The following is a 16259-nucleotide window of genomic DNA, read 5'->3' as shown; positions in this document are numbered from 1 at the left end:
CTCCCCTCTGGCCCAGGACAGTCCTTCAGAGATCTGTCAGTCGTGAGAGTAGGCCCTCCGAATCTATTCAGACCCATTTCTTTGAACTCTACTTCTGACGGCTTGATTTCTGACTTCCTCATTTGCAGGGAAGAGGCTTAGGGCTTGGGATGGGGACAGTGCTTGGGGTGGCCCTGACTTGTGTACTATCCTTAGTCAGGGAGCAGGGAAGAGGTTGACCGTGGGGAATGCTGGCAGCAGAGGTGAGGATAGAACCGGGATGGGAGGGAAGTTCCCTTCTTGCAGAGACTCAGCTTGCAGGAATTGCAGGAAGAGCCCTGGACACCTGGGGTCTGTCCCTGCTCAGCCCCTAGTTCGCTGTGTGGCCTCAGGCAAGCCCCCTCTCCTTCCTGGGCTTCGCTCTGCTTTATGCACCACGAGCATACTTGATCTATTCTTATAGGTAAAAACGCTTGTGCCTGTTCTGATTGATTGGTACTCTGCTCTCTGGGTTCTGTGAGGGAAGGGTTTTAGGCAGTGTCAGGGCTCAGTGGGACAATGGGCAGCGTGGATGACCTGGTGGCAGTCTGGGAGCTGTGCCTTGAGGGGGCCACCAGCTCTGGGCTGAGTGACAAAGAGGACAAAACAAGGTGATCAGTGAAGTCAGGTATGGGGGAGGGGCTGTCCCCGCGTGGGTAAGCTGGCCCCGGGTTACTCCAGCCTGCAGACTTGCACACGTGTGTTAGCCCACACCCTGCCACCCAGACGGCCGGAGGACAGAGGTGCTCTGTGGAGTCCTGTGAGCAGGCCAAGAGTCCCGGCCTGAGGCTGCTGTAGAAGCGGGCGAGACTGGCTGGGCAGGGCTGGGGGTGCAGATGGGCCTTCTCTGCCAGGGGGAAGGTCTTTAGGAAACAAAAACACGAGTCAGAGCTGGGGCCTGGTGACTACACAAAGGGGCTTTCTCCCCGTCCCTGACCTTCAGGCCCGGGAGGCTGAGTGAGAGGAAAGCTCAGAGGGCTCATATTGAATCTTCAAGCTGGGCAGGGTCTCCAAAAACCAACAAGTCGGCCCCCTGGCCTTCGGACAAGCCGTCGTCACAGAGGGCAGATGGCCAGAGAAGGGGGTCCTGCCGCCTCCCTGGCTCTCTCCTTTGTCCCTTGTTTCTGCTGCTATCTCGCTGGTGACTTTGTCCCTGCCCATCTCTCTGGGCCTCAGTTTCCCCAGCTGCATGAGGAAGGACTGGGATAGATGGTCTCGCTGAGCCCTCCCGGTCCCACATTTGCAGACTCCCAAGTTCTCAACAGTAAGAAGCTCTTACAGTTCACAGAGCACTTTCCTATTTCCTGCTTAGTTTTCCTCCCAACAACCTGGTGGTTAGTGAGGGGGGCGTGGTGCGCTCTCCCCCTCCAATTTTTTTCAGATGACAAAACGAAGGCTCAGAGAGAGGAAGGGTCCTCCAAGTTCACACTGTGAGGTAGTGACTGAGCCAGGCTCCCGTGGCTGCGTCCAGTCCTCCATCCACCGCCCTGGTGGTTTGCACACTCCTGCAGTGCGCGGGGATGAAAGCATGGGTCAGAGCAGGCACGATTGTTTCCCTTGCCTGTTTTCCACATGGATTTCTATGTAAGAAGTACTTCGTGGGAACAATATTTGTATCTAAAGACAAATGAAAGCCTTGTGCTCTCCTTGGACTCCTCAGGTGGGAGCTGAGAAGAACCCCTTCTCAGCTGCACGAGCTCTCAGTTGCATAGCTTTACCTGGGGTTCAGGCAAGAGCTTCACGTGTCTAATGGAAATGAAGGGGATTTGCACGTTTTTTTTTAAATTTTTATTTAAATTCAATTAAATTAACATACAGTGTATTATTAGTTTCAGAGGTAGAATTTAGAGATTCATCAGTTGCATACAACACCCAGTTCTCGTTCCATCAAGTGTCTTCTTAAATGCCCATCACCCAGTTACCCCATCCCCCCACCCACCTCCCTGAACGTTTTTGTGTGTTCTTTTTTTTTTTATCAGAGACATTTATAGCATGTCATGGTGTTTGAGTGGAAGTTGGAAATTTTCACAACGCACTAAGTATGAAGATGTTAGTATCACAAAGTGTTCGTGATGGAAGGATCTTTAGAAACCATCTGGTCCATCCATGCCTCCCCTGCCTTTTACCGAAGGGACACTAAGGCCCAGAAAGAGGAAAGCATTTGGTCCAGGTTACCCAGCCTCAGTGGCAGAGACAGGACTAGAACTTGGGTCTCCTGACTTCCCCCACAGTTTCAGCACAGACCACTCTGGGGAGGCAACGGGGTAGAGGGCCAGGGAAGGGGAAGAAGAAGAGGGGGCTAGGGGCCTGGGGACAGTCAGACAAGAGACATGTGGGGTTCAGCCGCCTGCTGATAAGAGACCCACAACGCCATTCCAAAGGGATATTTTATCAAGATGTCACTTTTCCCACTGCACACTATTTTCTTTCTCGTGCAGACTATGCTGGCCTTTTGCGATAAGGCGCCTAGACATGTTCACACTAAGGCAGCCAAAACATGAGGCAGGAGGAAAAAAATTCCCTTCTTAATCTGCCCCCCCAACCCACTAACCCCCCTCGTTTCCTCTCATTCTCTGCAAGTTCTCATGCCCCCCCCAACCCAACCCACCCGGCTGGCTAGCCTCTTCCTGCTTTCCAGTAAGCCAGCCCAAAGGAGCCAGGAAGGTATGCGGCCCAGAGGAGGTTAAAAGGGAGAAGTATGGAGGGGCTTCCCCTGGGAAAAGAGGCCCAGGCTCTCCCACCACCAGCAAGAGCTAGGTGGGGTGCAGGAGGCATGTTGTTTACAGGCTTGTCCCTGGAGCATTCTTCCTCCCCGCCCCCAATCCCCGCAAATGAAACACAGAACTCTCTGGTTGGGGGTTTAAGATGGAGGTGATTAGAGTTTCCCCCACCTGCAGATTCCTTACTCCATGAGCCCAGTTCCTGACCTCCTAATCCAAGGGCTGGAGAAGAGGCTGCTCTGTCTCCTTCCATCCATCTAAAAACTCCCAGACTTAAGAAATCTGGCCGGACAGGAGATCTGGGACCAACCAGCCACTGTTGGACCAGTCTCTTCTCCTCTATAGGCTTTCCACGCCTCAGTTTCCCCATATACTGACTAAGGGAGGGGGTTAGATTCATATCCTGGCACTGAAATTCTATTTCTGGCTTTTTTACAAGACGATGTTCTAGCCCAGGCCTCCTGGGTGCTTGGCAAGTTGGCTACATGGCCCCCATGTATCAGTACCCCGCCCCTGCTCTGCTCAGGAAGTCTGCCCCGCCCTCCACATCTGGATGGAATTTACCCCCCAAAGCAACTCAATTACCGGTGATCTGATCAGGACGGCTCATGTGTCAGAGGGGGCCCTGGGGAAGGTTGTTTTGCCAGAGATGAGGGTTCCTGGATGTGTGGCCCACCCTTCTCACAGGCTGGGATGCCCTCTTGGGGCCCCTCTGGGGACAGGGCTTGGTGAGCAGTGTCCTGCTGAACAGGGGTTGGGGACACAGAAGGGGCTGCCACTTCCTGCTCTGTGTCTCAGGTCCCCTGTCCATTCAAGACCTGAATCAGCACATAGAGGCTGGAAGGTGAAGGAAGATGGTGTTTGAATCTTAGACCAACTGGTCTGGCTCTGTGCCCAGCCGTGGAATCCGCGAACGTGGTAACCCTTATGACTTCTCCTTACATTCCAATCCCTAGCAGGGAGTCTGGAAGGTAAAGACTGGTACTTACTTGCAAGGCTGCAGTAGTGAGGGTCAGGGATGGAGTGCTGTGTCATAGGATGACCGCCTTGGGAAATTCAAGTGATCCCTGCTGTCTTCCTGCAGCTTCTGCTAAGTTGGTGAGTGGGGAGCAATGGGCTTTGGGGTTTCCTGTTTCTTCAAGTCTGCATTCAAAACCTCTTATGCTGAGCCCATTGCTAGAGAACTGTGTTCCTGGACATCAAGCCTCCCCACCCCTCACCATCCACATACACAGAAGGGTCACTGAGCCCAAGAGTTCTGGGCTGTAGTGAGCTGTGCCCATCAGTTTAGTAACCTGCCGGGAGTTGGGGGCCACCAGATTGCCCGAAGGATTGGAAACAGAGTGAGTCACGCTGATCAGCAGCAGAATCACGCCTAGGAGTGCCTACTGCCCTCCTGGTGACCCACCATGGTCATGGGCTCCGCATGAGCTGGGCTGGGCTTGCCAGGCTGGCGGAGTAGTGCACACATGCGCACACACACCCACGCCCCACCTCCTCCCATCACTGAATCTCACCAGGACTGCTCCAGTGTTCAAGCCAGCAAATATTCACTAATGCCAATTAAGAACAAAGCACTGGGCTCAACTCTGCTGTGCGAAGAATGAACTCGTCTGAGGCCAAATGTCACGCCCCCAGGGGCTCCCACTGTCGATGGGGATAGAAAACACTGACTTGAGAGCCAGTTAGGAGCAGAAGCTGGGGCAGGGCAGGCCAGGCTTGAATACCAGCTCTACCACGGCCGGGCGGGGGCTTCGGGCAAACAGCTCAGCCTCCCTCCCAGCCTCAAATGGTTGTCCAGTTGTCAGGAACAAGCAGGCAATGCATGCTCAACACCAGCATGGTGCCTGACCCAGAGTAAAGTGCTCCACGAATAGCTGCTTTATTATCATTGTATGAAATAATTAGCATTAAGACAATAACCTCTCACTTACCTGGAAACCCTCCTATCTTGCAGAACCCAGCCAAGAACTTATATGAAGCTTTCCTTCTAAAAAGACCTCTGAGGGGCACCTGGGTGGCTCAGTCGGTTAAGCGTCTGCTTTCGGCTCAGATCATGATCCCAGGGCCCTGGGATCAAGCCCGGTGATGGGCTCCCTACTCAGTGGGGAGTCTGCTTCTCCCTCTGCCGCTCCCCCTGCTAGTGCTTTCGCTCTCTCTCTCTCTCTCTCAAATAAATAAAATCTTTTAAAAAAAGACCTCTGAGCTATCACCAAGAGAGTAGCAAGTTTGTGCACCAAAGCTCAGGGGCCTTCCTCCTCAATCAGCTGATGATAGAAGTGAGGGTGGAGCTAGTTCAGATCACTTGAGGACAGGAAGGCTTCCTGAGGCCTGAGGATGCCAGGCTGACATGGGTAAAGGGTCTGGATTGGGAAAGAGTCGGGAGGCTGAGGTAGGGACCAGGTTCCCAGGAGTCTAACTCATTGGCTGCCCTGGGGCAGTGGGAACTGCCGTGGGGTCACTGTTGGGGGGGGTGGCAAGATGCAAGGCTTTCTTCAGGAAGAAAGCCTGGGGGCTAACGCAGGTTACGGCGAGGGGCACCAGCTGGCAAGGAGGCCAGTCAGGGCCCGGTGGAACCCAGACAAGATTTAATGCCAGGATCCATCCACAGCATGAAACTCCAGACAGGAAAATCACCAAGTACTTGGCAAAGCCCCCCTTCACATCCTTTATATCACATGATCTTCATAATTCAGCAAAATTGTTATCTCTACTTTGCAGAGGAGAAAAGTCATGTCTCTAAAGAAGGGACCTCGCCTCCGCTTTAGTGGCATAGTGAGGCCAAGAACCCAGGCGTCTAGCTCCTGCATCAATACCCCTTCCTCCTGGAGGGTTTGAGGGGCTCTGTCTGCCTATGCTTATTAAATGCAGAGACTTTTGAGAACAACAAAGCCCTGCAGTCTTGGGACCAGGGTAGGGTCCGATGAGTGAGCCCCTAGAGGGTTACAAGCACTGATTCCGGAGGCAGGGAATCCTGGTTGGAGGCTCAGCCCCATTACTTACCAGCAGTGTGGCCTGGAGAAGCATCTGAACCTCTCTGGGCCTCAGTTTCCCCTCAGTGTGGAGCTGTCCGCCTCAGGGGATGCTCTTTCTCTTTCATGAGCCCGGGGAGGGAGTAGACTTGTCTCACAGTGAATGTCAGAGCCCCCACGCCTGGCGCGGGACTCGGAGCACCATAGAAACTCCGTCAATGTCATCGCAATCAATTGTTCACGTTTATGATGGGCACTTACTCTGTGTCAAGCTCTGTGTAAAGGTCTCAACTAAATGGATGGTGAGACCATTGGTGGGAAGGGACTGAACTCTAACAGGAGCGGGGAGCCGAGGCCACTGCTAGGGGTGAATAAACATCAGTGTGGGGGACTGTAGGCCAGGAGGAAGGGGCCCTGACTTGGGGGGAGCGGGGGAATAGCTCACCAGCAAAGCATGCCAACAAGCACAGGGTTTGAAAACCCCATTCAGTTTCCCACTTGGCTGTCATCTTGCCATGTGACTCTGGCCAAGGCCCAGCCCTTTCTAAGCCTCTGTTTTTCCTCAGGGAGAACAGATGGAGGGCACAAGGGACCGGGAGCTGAGCTGTCAGGGAGGGAGTCTCCCTCACCTGAGGCCTCCAGGCCTGTTGGGATCTGCCGACCTGAAGGGGATTTCCTGGGGCCGGCCCAGTTCCCAGCCCTGCTGACGTCTTCACTGGATGCGTGCCCAGAGTTGGGGCTGGGTGGGGGGGGGGTGCCCAGAGCAGCACTCCAGTGGGAAAGGCAGGCAGGCATGCTCCCAGCCCATACCTTGGCCCTCCTTCTGGGGTCTTGGGGTCTCCCCACCCCCAACCCGAGATAGGGAAGTGGGGGATACATTTTATTGAAAGAAGAAGGCACTGCCCCTTGGCTCAAGATCCTGATTTGCTGTGTGACCTCAGGCAAGTCCCTGCCCCTTTCTGGGCCTTGGTGCCCTTTCTCAGAAATGACAAGGCAAAGATTTCTAAGCTTTTTTGGAACTCTGACACTCTGGGGTCTTGTTGGGAGTTGGGGGGAGGGGGTACTGGGAAAGAGAACTGGGATGGAGGCTTGATTCCAGGGGCTTGCTTCCCTGCTCTGAAATAGAAGGTAGAGGGGATGCAGGGAGGGTGGTGGGAGAAAAGGAGCCCCAAGGCCTCCAGGTAGCTATAAGAGGGGCAAGGCGAGCCTGAGGTTTTGGAAACGTATTTACTTTTAAGTGTCCGTTGTCACTGGGGGCTTTCTCTTTGGGTTTTGAAATGCTCCAGAAGTCAGCACTCCATGTGCGTGTTTGCCGAGTGGAATATGGGCTGTATTTATTCGTCCTTTAGCCGGAGCCCTTAAAAATATAGACGGCTAATGTCTTCAGTATGTATGAAATATCCCATATGCTCGGAAACAAAAGGGGCTCTGTTATTAAAGTTTCATTTCCACACGCCCCCTCCCCTCCCTCCCGCCCGCCCCCCTGACACCCTGCCCTCCTTCTATCTCGCTCAGCCTGCTCCAAGACAGAGTGAGAGCGAGGAGGCAGGCGGGCAGTCGTGGCCGGAGGCCCGGGCATAGCTGGTGCCTGCACGCATGGGTGCGGATTCTGGCTCCAGGTGAGGGGGAGACCGTGGGAGAGGAGAGCGGAGTCTTCCAGGGGAGAGGGCCCTCTGGGGTCCCCGAGATGGCCAGTGGAGGAGCGGGGGTCGAGGTGGCTCTTCTGGTGGGCGCCTGTGGGGCCGGGGCCCTGGCAGGGCCCGGCTGTCTGGGACGGAAATGCCCGCTCTGCTGCTAACTGAAACCACATGTGTCTCCCAGGCAGCAGGACAGAGACGCCGCCAAGCCTGGGGCTGGGGACTGGGGCAGGCGGGGAGGGGGGGGGAGGGGAGGGAAGAGGCAGGCTGGCCCCGCTATGTGCCCAGGGTGGGTGGTGGGTAGGAATGGTTGGGGTCATTTGCATCTGTACAAATGAGAGCACGTCAAGAAGTGTGTGCGAATGTCTGAGTTCTGTGTGTGTGCACGTTACACAGATGAGTGTGTGTGTGAGCATATCTGTAGGTCGGTGTGGCCCCGTTCACAGGGTCAGACTGGCCTCCCTCTTGGCCTCCTGTGGCCAGAGTCCTGAGCAGACTCCTACCCATCTCCCAGAGCCTGGGAGCGTGCTGGCTGCCTCCTGGAGGGGTCCTCTGGGGTGAGCAGGCACCCCAGCTGAGTTGGTGCTGGTCCTTCTATGTGGAGACACCCCTTTGGCCGCCATCCTCCTTCCTTTCTTTTCCTCCAGCCCAGTTCAGCCTTTCTCACACCCGCAAACCTCTGCCTATTTCCCAGAAAGAAAGGCTGAGGCACAGAGCAAGGGGCCGATAACGGCCTCTTCTCCCACGTCTGTTGTCATCTTTTTCAGAGGGCGCACTTCCGAGAGCATGGCATCTTCACTGTCGCCAAGGAAGGTGAGGAAAGCAAGAGAGGGGACAGCTTTCCCACAGCATCAGGGAGACAGTAGTGGGGGCTGACAGCTCCAGAAGGGGTCAGAGGAAAACAATGGGGACAAGGGCCAGGCCTCGGGGAAGAGGGCGGAGGCTGACCTCAGATGCTGTGACAAATGAGGGCACCTGGGGGCCCCAGTGACCTGAGTCCTGGGTCTTCTCTCCCTAAAGAGTGAGACTCACTGGGAGCAGGGCTCTGGGTTCTGGTGGTGGTCCCACCCCTTCCTTTCTGTGGATGTTGGACAGGACTCTTCTCTTCCCTGGGCCTCAGTTTCCCCATCCCTGCAATGGCAGGTTTGGGCCAACACAGTATTTCTCCGAGTGTGGAATGTGCTGCCCTGGCAGCTCAGGACATGGTGCCACGTGGACTACTAATTTTCGTTTTCACAAGGCTTGTGTGTTATTTTCACCTACATGAGGGAAAAATACATAAAAATACATTAGATGAAAGTATAAACTCCTCAAAGGAATGAAGACAGGGGACTGCTAGAAGGTCCCCAGGGTCCTGTCCATTTTGGCAACTTTTGGTGCTTCTCCCATTTTAAATGCCCAGAAGAATGTTGGTTTGGACTGTCTAGGATCCACTGTGATCTGCTTGTAAACCATCCTTTGGCCCCCACAAATTAGCAGTTTTATAATTCTGTGATTAGAGTGAAAAGCCCAGTTGTCACACACACTCTGTGTGTGCGTGTGTGTGTGTGTGTGTGCGTGTGTGTGTGTGTGTTTGAGGAGGGACAAGGGATGAAATGGGCAGAGCTGGGAAAAAGATCAGCCCATCCCAAGGTCGGGGCTGGGTGCCCAAGGTCAAAGGCGGAGAATTTGGGAAAGAGATTGTTTCCTGACTGACATTTTCAAGTGTTTTATCCGGCCTCAGCCTTGCTTTGAATCACTGGGTTGGGTGGTTAGGCGAGGGGCCACCCTGGCTTCAGCCTTCCTGCCATTCAGCCTTGGCTCCCTGGCTACTTGGCTGTGTTTTATGTGCCAACCCAGGACCTCCCCTGGGAGGGGTGCCCCGGGAGGATGCAGGGGGGTGTGGGGAGCCCCTGGGTAGAGTCCTTCAGTCACTTCTCCAGGCTGGGGTGATTAGAGCTAGTGTCCTTAAGGATGTGCCCCCATATATCCCCTCCTTACTAAGTGGCTTGCTGATGCAGTTACTGTTACTCATGACAATGACTGTTTATCCATGGATCTTCATTGGTGATTTGTCTCATCACTGACTCTAGGCAAGCGCTACCCTGCCCGGCTACAGGCACAGCTTCTGCGACTGTCCTTTCTTGTCTCATCGTGCAGCAGGCAGAGGGCACCTCACATTGGCTCAAGGATGTGGACAGTATCTTCGGGTGGGGATGGACTCAGGATCCCTTCTTGGGGAGGCAGCAGGTGCAGAGGAAGGAGCCCAGGGCATGTTCTTCGCGCTCCCAGGGCCTCAGTATCCACACCAGCCTTGGGAGGCACTGTTCTCAGCAAGGCTGCAGTCATTCCCTAGCTCTGTCTGAGGATGGAGCAACATCCATCCATCTACTTCTAGGGGGTTCTTGTTCCTCTAGAAGATTGTGAGTTTTAGGGTTGGGCTCCCTGGAGCATGGGTGGGCCACATGGAGTTGTCCACATTCCTTGGGACCAGGTTCCCTTGGGGCCGGGATCAGCTATTTCAAATCCCACAGAAGCAGCTGACCAGGGTCAGGGGCACAGTCCCTGCTTTCAGAACTTATCACTTTCCAGGTGGCCTTCAGTGGCCTTGTGGGTCCTGCAGAACTACCAACAGCTACACCCAAGGCCAAGGGCACACAGATGCCTACTTTATGATGCACTGGGCAGCTTTCTGGGCATGGCTATAGAGAGATCTGCCTGGCCAGAGAGCGGGAGGTGGCCCTGCTTTAAAGAACAACCCTTCCTAAAGTAACATTGCCGTTTAGAAGACGAAACTATTCATACGACCAGCATCCACATAAACATGTAACCCTTGCTGTGCTGAGCAGTGGGTTCCGACGGAGGCAGAGGATTCTAGTTAAACCTAGTCACGGGGATGCCCTGGGCACTCCAGCTCCTTTGATTTTGCCTCGATTTCCAGAGACAGACTGTGTGTGACGGCAAGGCACTTTCCCTGGAGAGTTGCAGCCAGGTCTACCAGTGATGACATCGACTTCAGGCAAAGGGAAAAGGTGGCATTTGCTATGCGGGTAGGAAAAAAAGAGAAGGAAGAAAAGCGGTCAGGTGGACCTGCGCCCTGTTCCTGCTGCGGCTGAGGGACTGGCTGGGTCGCTGCTCCTCTCTTAGCTCTGCTTTCCTGATCTGTAAAATGGGTTGTCACGAAGCCCCCTGAGATGACGATGCAGAAGCCCTGCACACATTGTGCCCAGCGCCTGTATCGGGCCCGTCAGTGACTGTGCTGACGTCAGAGGACCGGGTCGCCACCCCCTCACGAAGGGGAGAACGGGACCGCGAGTGGTAGCCCGGGGAGGAGGGGAGAGCACCCACTCTTTCCAAGCCTCGGGCTCCAGGCCCAGCCCTGTCCGCACCGGCTCTGTAACTTCAAGCGGCCCACGGACCTCTCTGAGTCTCCGTTTCCTCGTCTGTAGAATTGGGGCGGGGGCAGCACCCGCCTCGGAAGGCATCTGTGGGGGTTGAGTGAGCCAACCCGGCAGTGACCACCGCCCTGGCTGAACGGGGACCTGGAGGCCCGGGGCCGGGGCCTGGCTGCCCTCAAGGGCCCTCGCCCCTCAGAATGTTCCCAAATAGTCCCTCTAGTCCCTGGGCGGGGCCCCAGGCTTTATGGGTGGCCGGAAGTTCAGGGAGGCCCCAGGACGGCTGCTCCCCGGGGACTGGCCCCGGGTGGAGCCACAGACACTAACTCCTGGGGGGACGCTGGGCCCCATCCCGGGCAGGGGGCAGGCATGATGGGGCTCATCAGAGCATCATCCGCAGGCTTGCGGGCTGCCTTCCTCCGGGAGGGAACGGGAACCCCGAGAACCCCGTCAGAGAGGGAAGGGGCCTGTGTGGGGTTGTAGCGGTAAAGCAGCGGCCAGGCGAGCTTGGGGGGGAGTGCGGGGAGGGCCCTGTGCCTACCCTGCCAGGGCCTCCCTCCAGCTCCACTCCCAGGGAGCAGGAACCAGTTACACGGGAACCGGAAAGGAGAGGAAGCATGCAAACAGAGAGAAAAGCCTGGAGCCTGGAGCACCCGGGTTGTTTGGTCTGGCAGAGCCGCCCCCTGGGCCACTCCCAGCAGCATTGCACACGGACCCCTCACACGCGCACACACGTGCACGCACACACGCATGCACAGCTAACACAGGCATGCGGACACGCAGATGCACAGAGACACACACGCGCATACAGTCACACACAGAGAGACACGCACACGTGCACATGAGACAGACATACGCACGCATACACGCACGTGGTGCAGCAGCTCTGAGCTGGAGGGCAGGTGCTGAGATGGAGGGTTTCTGGAACCCCTGGCTCAGCCCTTCACTACAACCACAATAACACGTACCGTGTACTTACTGGTGAGCTTGAAGCCTTTTACTTATATGAACCGGTTTCAATCCTCACAGCAGCCCAGTGAGGTGGGCACTGTAATTAGCCCTGGTTTGCATAAGGGAAAACAGACTCAGAAAGGCAAAGTAACTCAGCCAACGTCACGCAGTTTGTCCAGTGACCCCCGCCTCCGAGGCAGGCCCCCAGAGCACGGGGCCCATTGGCTGAGCACTGCCCCCCGCCGTCTCTGGGGGCGCTAGACTGCGGCTCTGTTCAGCACTTGGGCCCCCACTGCCCGTGCCATGTGAAGCAGCAAGCTGAGGTTGCCGCTTTCTCAGGCCCAGGGAAGGGAAGTGCCCTGCCCTTGGTCACAGAGAGTAGGAGCGGGGCTGGATGTCTTTGTGTGTGCTGAGCCAAGGCTTCAGGGGAGAGGAGAAGTGGGGGGTCAGGGAGGGACAGACTACCGCATCGGCAGCGTCAGACTCGGCACCTCCAGCCTCCTCCTTCGGCATCTTCTGCCGCAGCTCCCTTTCCCCCACCTGCGCCAACCCCTGAGACTGTAGCTCTACCCACTAAACCTGTGTGTCCGGTGCCCCACGACTCAGGCTTGTTCAGCCAGCCAGCCATTGCTTGGATGAGCGTGTTCTGAGTTTCCTTAATAATAGCTTTGGATAACTATTGACAAAACATGTTTCCCTTCCATTATTTTATTTTATCCTGTATGTGCATGTATGTGCTGGCTGGGGGCGGGGGGGCTTGTTGGTGATGATTATTATTTTCTTTTAACTTGACTCAACCACTCATGGAGAATCCTTCCCATAGAGGGTCCAACTAACTAAAGCCCAGATCAGAATCCTCCATCGGGCTCACAATGCCAACAGCGCAGGTCCAGGGTGTGGGAGATGTGGCATGATGATAGCAGTGATAAAGTGAGGTCTTTGTGATCCATGGGAACAAAAGGACCTAGCAGAGATACGGCTGTTGAAAGAAAGGGAAGAAAAGGCTAATGGATGCTTGACTGCACCGATAATGATAGAATGTCCGAAGTGAGGGCGGTGATGGTCTTGCCATCGTCTGTACTGGTTTGGTTTTCCTGGAATAATGGGGTCAGTTCACTTCTGAGAATCTGACAGACTGAGCTGACCGTAGAGGGGGGTGGACGGGATGGGAAGAGGTCAGAGCATTCTTTCCTGGATGGAATGGTTAAAGGGAGGAAGGAATAGAAAAGAGGGCTGAAGTTGTTCTGTCATGCTCAGACGATGGGATTACGATCAGTGGGGTGGTGTGGAGGGAGCTACCACAAGAGAGATTTCATCTCTATAGAAAAGGGGCACTTAAGATGGAATGAAGGAACTTCCCCTGGGGAGAGTGAGGCCCCCAACCCCGGAGGTGAACAAGCCGAGGCTGGGGGCCCTGAGGGAAAGGGAATTCAAGAATCAGATGGCGGCTTTAGCTCCCTTCCAGGCCCAATATTCGGCCACTGTGCACCAGTGTCTCCCCTCTTTGGCTCCTCCCACAGGGGGTGCTGAAGATGAGGGATCCCGCGGGGGCTGGGTATGTTCTCTCATACCGGAATGATGACCAACACTTCCTGAGCTCGTCTGTGTGCCCAGCACGGTGCTGAGTGCTTCTCCCATAACAAGTCCTAGAAGGTGGTGCTGTCAGTGGCCCCATTTTACAGATGGAGAAATTGAGGCTTGGAGCGGTTAGGTAGCTGCTCATGGCCCTTGTCGCCTCCCACCTCGTATTATAAATATCCAAGCTGCTACCTCAGGCCCTCTGCCCACACTGCACTGCTTGTAGGCAGAACAACGTCTGCTTTACCTTCGTTTTCCCCCCACAGTGTCCTGCGGGACTCTGGCCCACGGGGCACCTATGAGTGTTAGTTATATTCAGTTGGGTTGAATGAAAATTTGGGAAAGGAAAGGATATAGTGGAGAAGGGGATTAATGGAGAACACTAAACAAGGTTCAGACAGCAGCACAAAGCAGTGCCGGGAGCCACCTTCAAAGACCATTTCATCCAGTTCCCCCTCCGCCCCAACATTCAATTTTCTGACCACCTCTAGAGCAGCCTGCCAAGGAGTTTCCCAGCCTCTGCTTGGTCACCACCAGTGACAGGGACCTCAGCACCTAATGAGGCGTGAGATAATCCAAGGAAATCACTTAGCCGAGTGCCAGATGGTCCCCTGATTGCTGATTTTTAAGGGTTCTTTGTCCGTGCCAGGATGCTAAATCCACACCAAAGTCACAAGAGGTAATTACGATTATTATCCTAATTTGACAGATAAGGAAACCGAGGCACAGTTATATAACTTGTCCAAGGTCTCCCAGCTGGTAAATGCAGAGTACAGAATAGGATTCAAAGCCCAGGACCGTGACACTAGAGAGTATGTCCTCCTGACCTCCATGCCAGCACTGTTTGTTGAAATAATGCAAGTACATATGTAATTTTAAATTTTCTAGCAGCCATGCTACGCAAGTAAAAATCAACAGGTGGTAAAAAAAACTCAGGGAATTTATTTTAATAATACATTTATTGAAGTCCATGATAGCATCATTTTATCACGTAATAAATCCTTAAAAAGTTATCAATGAGACATTTTACATTCTTCCTTGGGTACAAAATCTTTGAAATCTGGTGGTATCCTTCATTGACAGTACATCTCAATCTGAACTCGCCACATCTCAAGGGCTCGGTAGTGCAGGGGGCTAGTGACCCCTGGATTGGAGAGCGTAGCTCTATACTAGACTGTCTGTCAAGGTGCTTATGTGGTATATCCTAGCGCACAGGAAGAATCCAATACATATTGGCCTCTATTATGCTTATTTTTACTACTGATTTTCATTGGTGGTGGTCCAGGGCAAAGCTGGGCTGAGGCCCCAAGCCCTTGGCATAAGCACTGATATCTCTATTCTTAATCTGAGTCTTCCAAGTCGGCAGCTTGCTGTCTCCCAGGCTAAGACAAGCTTCGTGGATCCTTGGCCTGTGCGTTGAGAAGAGCCAGCCTGACTCTCTCTAGGAGGGGAGGAGGGAGAGGCCTGGCTGAGGCCTGTTCATCTCCCAGCTGGCCAGTGGAGTACCAAATGAAGTGAGGCCTCCTTGGGGTGTATAAGCTTGTGCCCATCTGCTCTGGAGCGTGTGGGGTGTCCAAGAGCACATCTGGAAGGGAGAGGGCAAAGACCCTCCTGCTGTGCTCCCTCGAGGCAGCATCTCCTGCACACTTTAGGCAGACTGGGCCTTTAAATAGAACAAACAAACAAACAAACAAACAAACAAAATCCCCCACCACTGCCCCCTTCTCTCTCCTGGTTCCTGGAGGCAGGCAATGTGAGCCAGGGGTTCCCAACCCTGTCTGCATGTTGGAATCACCTGGGAAATTTCCAAATACACTGGTGCCTGGGTCCTACCTCCCTAGGCTGTAACTGAATTGGCCTGGGGGATGGCTGGGCTTTGGTGTATGTAAAAAGTCCTCCGGGGATTCTAACATGCAGACAGGTTTGGAAACCCACTGTGCTAACCTTTAGGGGTACAAGCTCATTTAGCCTTACAGTAGCTATGCTGTAGGTGTGGTATGGTTCCCACTTTACAGATGGAAAAATGGGGGCTCACAGAGGTCAGATAGAGAACTAGCCCGAAGTCAGGAAACAGGCAGAGTCGGGGGATTCACTAGCCATGGTCATAAGCAGTGGTGTGCTGATAAATGTTAACAACTGGCTCTCCGGGGGCGGGCGGGGGCGGGGGGGGGAAGCTGCCTGATTTGTATCATCTGCCCATCTCTATGGCGTAACAACTCCCACCATGGCCAATTTTGAGCTATCAAAGTTATGTCACCAAGTGCAGACTTGGGAAGACATTCACAGGGTTGGCTGTTGGGTCAGTATGGCAGGCTTCAGCTCAGAGCTGGGCCACGCTGCTGCGTGGGGGCGTCCTATTGAGGGGGGGTAGATATGATTAGTCATTTCCTGATTTTTTCATTATAGAACTCTTTCTCAACTGAAATTTTTGAGAACCCCAATATATCACACAGATAAAAAGCAGTATGTGATTAGCAGAAGCTTATTTTATGAACTTAAATCATAATATCACGCGTTTGTTCAACTGGAGAGAGCCGCAGGGCGGGGTGAGGGGCATTTATGAGCAAGGACAGTAGGTGGCACGAGGAGCAGCCTCTACTCAGAGCCAGGAGCCTTGTGCTCCAAGCCCACCTCAGATCCTCACTGCCTATATGGACTTGGGCAAGTCCCTGCCCCTGGGGCCTCCGTTCTCTTGCGTTTCCAGGAGACTGGACTGCATGCAGGACCCCTGGAGTGTGGTTTTTCAGGCCGGCCTTGACCCTGCGGCATCCCCCACCTGACCCCCGACAGCCTGGCCCTATATTTATAGCCATGACTTCAGTCTCTCCGGTTCTGCCGAAGCTGGTTCCCTGGCCCACATATTTATAAACCCAGCAGGGCAGAAATAGATGTGACGTGCATGGGACTTGGCTGATTTTGTGAGCAGGCTAGATTTGGCGAGTCCATTTGGAACAGGCTCGAGTCCTCCAGCATCCTGGGTGCTGGGATTCATGGGCAATCTGCAGCAGG

Source organism: Neomonachus schauinslandi, chromosome 7, assembly GCF_002201575.2.
Source record: "Neomonachus schauinslandi chromosome 7, ASM220157v2, whole genome shotgun sequence".
Classification (NCBI taxonomy): Eukaryota; Metazoa; Chordata; class Mammalia; order Carnivora; family Phocidae; genus Neomonachus; species Neomonachus schauinslandi.
This window is presented reverse-complemented; position numbering follows the sequence as displayed.